The sequence below is a fragment of the Amblyraja radiata genome, chromosome 4 (genome assembly GCF_010909765.2).
Source record: "Amblyraja radiata isolate CabotCenter1 chromosome 4, sAmbRad1.1.pri, whole genome shotgun sequence".
Taxonomy (NCBI): Eukaryota; Metazoa; Chordata; class Chondrichthyes; order Rajiformes; family Rajidae; genus Amblyraja; species Amblyraja radiata.
Genome location: NC_045959.1, coordinates 99,202,209 through 99,210,765, shown reverse-complemented (window position 1 = coordinate 99,210,765; position 8,557 = coordinate 99,202,209).

Genomic DNA, 8,557 nt, shown 5'->3' with positions numbered 1-8,557 from the left:
TACACCGAGGTAGGCAGGGTTGGTGCAGTGCTCAAGAGGTGTTCCAGACCATGTGATGTTAAGGGGTCTGTTTGCTTCCCGGTTCCTGAGATGGAACGAGCAGGCTTGGGTCTTCGCAGGGTTTGCGTGTAGGTGGTTGCGCTCGTCGTAGAGGTGTAGCTCATCTAGGGCTGAGGTGAGATTCGCTTCTACAGCTTCAAACGTACTCTCTTGGGAGGTTACACAAAGGTCGTCGGCGTAGATGAACCGCTCAGTGTTCTGGTCCATTGGCTGGTCATTGGTGTAGATGTTATATAGTAGTGGAGCCAGCACACTACCTTGAGGCAAGCCATTCCGTTGTCGTCGCCAGCGACTTTGCTTGTTGTTAAGGACAACATAGAAGCGCCTATCTTTCAGGAGGGCTCCGATGAGGTCCGTGAGTGCCAGGACTTTGGTATTCTCCAAGATCTTTTTTAGGAGGAGGCGGTGGTTCACAGTGTCATACGTGGCAGACAGATCAACAAAGACGGCTCCTGTCACCAGTCCTTTCTGTAACCCGTCTTCAATGTGCTGTGTGAGATTCAGAAGTTGACTTGTTGTGGATTTGCCAGGTCGGAATCCAGCTTGTTGAGGGATGATGGCTGGTTCAGCGACTGGGGCAAGCCTGTTGAGGATCAGGCGCTCAAACAGCTTGTACGGGTGGCATAGCAGGGAGATTGGGCGGAAGCTCTTTGCATATGCTGGATCTTTACCGGGTTTTAGAAGAGCGATGATTTTGGTTTTCCTCCAGATATTCTCTAAGCACTTTTCATCTACAAAATTTTATTTTATTAAACTTCATAATTTTGTATTAAGTCTTTCGATTATAAACTTTTGTGGCTACATTTATAATGGCAATTGCCTAAGTAATATATCACAAACTGCTCAAAATGAATACTGATTATTTTCATGTTTATTTTCATGCAGATTCATCAAATCTTCTCATTCAATCAATTCTAAAATGTCAAAAATCATTTATTAAACACAGGAACCACCATAAATCATCTGTCAGGCAAGAAACAGAAAAAAAAATGTTCGGCCACTTCTGGAAAACCAATGCAAAATTCTTAGGCAAACAAATAAATGCCAAGAGATTGCAGTTGTTGAAACTATATCTAACCAGCAATTTAGTTCAGAAATATAGTGTGAAAACAGGCCCTTTGGCCCACCGAGTCTAGGGAGAGCTGCAATCTATGTACATTAGTTCTATCCTACACATTAGGCAGAGTTTACAGAAGCCAATTTACCTACAACATGCAAATCTTTTAGACTGTGGGAGGAAACCAGAGCACCCAGAGAAAACCCACATTGTCACAGGGAGAACTTATAAACACCATACAGACAGCGCCTGGAGTATGGGGATCGAACCCGGGTCTCTACCCCTGTTCCACTTCGCAACCCCCTAACACCTCTCTTGTCTTAGGAACTTTTAAGGATTGTGTAATTCAATCTTGAATAAATAGCCCTGCATAGTGTTTTTCAAATATCAAAACTCTGTCACTTGTGTGACTGTCATAGTTGCCTTTTCTGTACAAATAAAAAGACTGCTTGTTGGAAATAAAATTTGTGAATTAACATAGAATATTTATAATCATTTAAAAAATATTTCCAGAGCTTCACTTCAATTAACATTGGAATTGCACCTCTAAGAAAGCTATGTCAATAATAAAACATGTATTAAAACAAAACACAGATTTTATACACTGTAAAATACCAAGCAAAGGCTTCTGGAGTCATTTAATCATTCACATAACCAAAGATAAAGAATGATGCCTTTATATAGTCCATTTATGTGAAAATGATAATGCAGGTGCATAATCATTGTAAGTGCTGAGACTGATGTACAAAAGCTTGATCCAAAAGGCATTCCATGAGGATCTCCATTAAGAAGCTGACACTCAGAGAGCTTGAATTAATATAAGGAACATTCTAAATCTTGGATCCTGGACAATTGAAGGTATGAGGCTAATTTTGGAACAATTTAAAATGAGAGTAATAATCTAGGGAAGACTTCGAACACAAGACTTAGAATTCCAAATATTATAGTTTTGGAATAGGTTGGAGGGATAAAAATTGATTAAAGCCATCAATTGCTTTGAAAATAAGGCTAGGGAATTTAAAGTCATGGTTGGCCCAAAAGCCGGAGTAAATTAATGAGTACTGTAATGATAGACAAATGAAATTAAATGTGAGTGAGTTTGGGTGAGTTTATAATTACAGATGCAGGATTATAAAATATTAGTTGAGAAAGCTTTGGAATAGTTGCATATGTAAAATTAAATGCAAGGGTAAGGATGAGCAGTGGGTAATGCAACATGAAAGCATTTCCCAGAGGTAAATTGGATGGTAATTTTGTGAAGAATTTTATTAAAGCACAGTCAGCAAATTACCTAAATTTGCTATTGTTGTTAATCCAGTCTATAGCTATTCACCTAATTCTAAAGCTCCTCATTATTGGCAACCAAATTCATTGGTATTATCAAAATATATTATAACAGCACTGATAGTGATCATCTTCTCATTCTGAGAAGGATGAAATAATTGCCTGCTTAATTTGTATGATCAATTAAATAAAATAAAATTCCTTATTTGTTATCAAGCAAGATTTGTTGAATTTATCACAAATGCACTTGAAGAGATTTGATTGATTCACCCTGTTTTCACATTATCCTGTAATTCAATGGCCCATGTTTGAAAGCAGAATAAACTAATCCGATAAAAGTGTCGTGCCTCTCTTGTGCTTGTAAAGAATCTTTATAAATGAGTTGTAGAGCCAATTCCTGACAGGTATGCACCAAAGTAAACAATCTTCCACATTTACATTTATATTTTCACTTTGGCTAAGGAACACAATTAAGAAATGGAAAAACGTATTTCTCTACTCAGGTTCACCCCTGACACTGAAAATCTTTCTGTTCCAATGCATTTTCCCTAATCTGGGAAATGTGTTCATAAATGTTTTATAGATTGTGTTTCTTCCACCAAATGTTCTCAATATACCAAGCTCAAAAATTCTTGACATAGTTAAATAAAAAGAAAGCACTTATACTGTTGATAAAAAATACTATTATCAAATGGTGCATTATTGTGCAAAAATCACATATACAGTATAAATTCTATAATTATTATTAGAAAATGCAGAAAAAATATTTACCACATATTATCCCCAACTTAAACATCAACTAGGCCAAAACCAAGTGCCAAATTATTGACCGTTTCTCATTTCACATATACTGTCTGACCTGCTGAGTTCTTGATTTCCAAAATTTGCAATTTATTTTTGCTTTTCATTAACTCATAGCTTTTGAACTTAACAGAACTGTAGTATGGATTTTTAAAATAAACTTTGGTGGCATCACCATGCAATATTAAACTATATTGAAAATAAACTGCTCAATAATTTATACCAAATTGTCACGTTTACCATTTTCCTTTTGTTATTTTTTCCATGAAGTATAAGGCTCCACGTTTCCAATGGAAATGTAATGGATGGACATCTGGGAATTTAGTCCAAAAAACATACACCCGGTCAGAGCATAACCACTTCAACACATGAAACCACCTCAATTGCCTGATCTAAGTCAAATAGATTCTAATGTTCCAACCGTAACATTTTATAACCGTAAAATGGAACACAGTTATCTGGCCTTGTTTGGTATTCCTGCCATTATTATATTCCAAATACAGCATCTTTTGCACTGGTAAGACAATGATCTGGTTTTTTTTTGCAAAGTATATCTTTATTTGCTCAGCAGCAAGGTACACAAGGTGATTGAACAGCAATCTCTTGCCACAGATTTCAGCCTACTTGTTAAACTGCAAATTTTCACATGATCTTTGTCAGCTTTGGGAAGGAATAGAATAAAAATGTCATTAGCCAATCACTGGACAGATTGCCAAACAGATTCAGCTGATAGTAAGTGGATAAATAAACAGAAACAATGACACATTGTACATACGATGACAGGACAGCATAAAGTAATATGTGAAGTAGGCACATCTGCAAACTCCGTTCTCCCAAAATAGTCCATTTCAGTGTTTACATTTCTATGGAGACTCGTGGTTGGCATTGACTTAAATATTCCTCTTTGGAAAGCAAAATCATAATGTGATTACAAATTGTGCCAGACATGGAGTTTCAGGGCATTATAATTTCCATGAAAATATTTTGCTAACTAGCCATAGTGTCCATATACTGGAGGAGATTATTTCTCTCCTCCTATCACATTATCTTTCTCTTTCTCTCTCTGTGTTATCTTTAGAGGGAATGACTGAGAAACTCCAAAATCATCTACCAGGATAAGAAATATCCAATTGTACATCACACTAATTCAAGCCAAATTGATAACGAAAACAAAACTCACAAATGTTTAATTTTTAATTGGTTTCTCCTGCTAGCAAACTTGGATGTAAGTTCCGATATTATGGGCGTTTCTATCACAATAAGCATGCCAATGTTCTCTGGGTGAACCTATACGGTTAACACAAAATGGTGCCTGTGACTGAGATATGAAATGCTTTGTAGTTCTAATGTTTTAGGTTCTAAGCAGTGGGACATTTAAGATATATTGAAAACAAAAGCACTTTGCACCTAACATAAAAATAGCCTTGTTTACCATTTTTATTTTGGTTGCCTGTCCAATGAAAAGATAACAGACGAACATATTCAGATGAAGATCAGGGAGACACACCAAGTCTGAGCAAAATCACTTCATCAAAACAAAATAGCTTCATTATGCATGTTCACTGATCATAGCAAACCAATGAATAAACTGTGTATTGTGATCTTGGTAATACGTTCACAGATAAATTAAAATATTTAAGTTTAATGTATAAGTTCACGTTCCACTGTCGATAGTAAAACAAAAGTCAGTTTACATGTAAGATGGTGTAAATCTTTCTTTCGGAAATCTCCTACATTTGCTAATTGCAATGTGATTAAAACATTTTCATCTTGATATATTGGATTAAAAAAATGAACCAGTTTTGTATTCAGGTAGAATGCACAGGTCTATTTATTCTGCAGCAGTTGAGAAAGCATATGTTTTCTGTTTTTGATTCTCAGTTAAATATTGTGATCATGAATTGCAGATTATTATTATAAAAATGGTAATGGAATGATACACTGAATACGAGCTTACCTTGCAGTTTTGTAAAATTTAGGATTTAAAATAGTTATTGATCCAATTACAGTATGCCATGTCAAATTTTGTCACACCATTGTATAAGAAATCAACTTTTCTCATTGATAAAAATATTAAATATTGAACAGTTGAACAATCAATATTAAAAGTTTCCTTCTAAATGACATTAATAATTAGACATTTCTGATGCTTAATCTCTATTTGGTTGTTCATACCAAATAGGTGTAAACTTTTCACTTAAAATGAATATGATATGACAGTAACATTAAAATTACAGCTAGTGACTTTAAATTCTGGTCTTATGGATAAACTATTGTGGATAAACTATTAATTACACAACTCTACTATCTGCCTCAGAACTAACCAATGTTCAGAATTACTCAGGGATTATATACATTCTCTTGAGTATCTGTAACCTTCAGGTCAATAGTTTACTGCTTTAGCTCTAGGCTGTAAACAATATTTATATTATTCACTCAAATTCACATGATCCCTTTCTAAAACAAGTAACTTTTGACAATGCCCTGACAATGAAGCACAGGAAATGTTAACAAATTGGAATTTTCCTTCCACCCAGAATTTGGTCATCCTGTAGAACAACTACACACGTGGGAGGTCACAACTATCAGTTACACTGTGACTATTTTGTTTTACACAGGGACCTGACGAAAAAGAGCAGAACCCTTTCTGACTACAGAACAGAAAGTCTGACTTTACGTGAGTCAGATAGGAATGTACTTAGCGAAAAATTGAGACACGGGATCAAAAGAGAGGTCCGTTTAAAGGATTATTTTGCATGGAAGAAGAAAGCACTAGCTGTTTGGTTTATATCTGGATTGGAAATAATGGAAAGATAAGATGACCTATGACAGTGCTAGCGCCAACTCTATCTTTGTTCGTTCTCCTTGTTTACCTTCCGTAGAACATGGGAAGATACGATATTCCGTTTACTTATATATATTTGGATTTAGTCAAAAATCTGCTTATTATATTTCACCCAAAGATGATGAGCAGATTTAAATGTAAGACTCAATGCCACCTTTTCACAGAGACAATGTAAATGCAAATCCCTGGGTCAAAAATACTTTTAGTTGATCTGTATTATATCGGTTGAAAATGTTGACGAAAACTTTGCAAAATATATACTCTAGCTTTGAGTAGCCCCAAAGTATCTCCAAAATCTATACTGTAGCGTTCTATAGTAGCCCCTAAGAGGACTTGAAAAAAGTTGCGTTATGGTTATCAAATTAAAGTTTGCAAATTAACGTTAATATTCATTTTTCAGCAACAGTCGGTTGTTTCTTTTATTTTAAAAAACATTAAAAAAAAGATTAAAATTCATTTATTTATGGTATTTTCCCCCCAACGATTGCATGTCATAAATTGTCCTTTTTGTGTTGAAATCTAAGAGTAAGTAACCTTTGTAGGGGTTTTGTAAATAACGAAATTCTACCTGCGGGAATTGGAAATTATTAGATACCTCAGTCTGAAGAAGGATCCCGACCCGAAATGTCACCCATTATTTTTCGCCGGTGATGTTGCCTGACCCGCTGAGTTACTCCAGCACTTTGTGTCTCTCTTTGGTATAGACCAGTATCTGCAGTTCTTTATTTCTAGATTTTTAATTTACTATTCTGTTGACTCATAAAGAAATAGTGATTCTACTACCATCGATGACAATATAGTTCCTCTTTGACACCCAACCCTCCTGCACACGAATATCTTCGTTAAAATGTTCAAATTTAGTGAATCTGTAATAAATTCTCCAGTCCTCTTTAAGCAATATATAATGCGACATCAACCTTCTATATAGTGCTGTTTCAAAGGCTGTGGGTGTCTAAGCTTGAAAGAGACAGATTCCAAAGGCGGATCTTGATTTCACCCACTCTTTAATATTACAATGTCCACCCGCTATTTGATGGCGTTTCGGATCGCTATCCTGTATCAGGCTGATGCAATTTATCGATCCGAAAAGTCGACGTTCGTGTGCCTTCACGAATGCTGCTTGATTCGCTGAATTCTTCCAGCAGGTTTATCTTTGCTCCAGATTCCAGCAGCTGCTGTCTCTTTATATCACCAGATACTGACGTTCTATAAACTGAGGGTTACTCAGCCTTTCATACAGTATATTTGTAACTGAGAACAATCCCACATAAATAAAAAAAACAGCAGTTAATGTTAGAAATCTGAAATAAATGCAGAAAATACAATGGGTACTCAGCAGGTTAGAACTCTGCTATGACATGAGAAATGAAAAGAATAAGTCACAAACTTATCTACGTAAAATATTTTCAAGGAAGGCGTGTCAACAATTAGTTGCAATTGAATATGTCTGTGTTTTGTTTCGTTAAATGCACCACGCAAAAATAATTATTAATAGATTACTAGTTTAATTTTCCAAATACGTACTCGTCCATGCTTCTTTCTCAGTGAAAGTTAACACCGACATTTAGCTGATTTTAACATTTCTAACTTAAAGCCTCCAAGGATTTTCCATAGTCGAAGAACTTGGGAGAAATCATTGTGTAGGAAGGAACTGCAGATGCTGGTTTAAACCGAAGATAAACCCAAAATGCTGGAGTAACTCAGCGGGACGGGCAGCATCTCTGGAGAGGAGGAATGGGTAACGTTTCGGGTCGAGACCCTTCTTCTGACTTCAGAAATCATGTTCTCTACAGATTTTAAAACCTTGTTTCCTTATTTTTCTTTAAAGGACCAGCATCACCCATGGAAATAAATATTTTACTGAACCACCGACCCGACCAACACAGGCACGTGATTTTCAGAGAAAGGTGAATCTATAACGGAACTTGTGACTCAAACTGTCCCCAATTTCAGCCTTGAAAAGTAGAATCTAAGGCATTTTTCGATACGTTGGATAGTAATATATTATTTTCATTTTAAGTGTATGAAACTTCAATGTGGGTGGGTGTGGGGGGGGGGGGGGGGGGGACGGCTCAGGGTCTAACCGAAAATCGATTTATATGAATGCAACGTTTTTTTTAGTGGAATCAGCCATGATCCTAATTTTATTTGGTGATGAATAATTGAAGAGGATAACTAATGCCTTCCGTTATACAGTTTCATAATAAAGGCGCTCAGAGAATGGTGTATCTCTCCCATATTTCGCTCTTCCGTGTTTTTTGATGCCAACATCTCTCTGTTGTTATTTTTGCTTTGAGATATTGGTTGGATGTTTAATTAAAAGCCAAGAATGTAGCCAAGCTGTGAAACTAAGCAACAACAAAAAAGCCACTATATAAAACCACCAATATTTGATGTATTTATTTCAGCATCAACTATGTCACGTCGACTGCACTGAACAACAGATAAATTATTCATCTTTTGCAACCCACTGTAATTTCGAAAGAGAGACAACATTATTTTATCTGAAT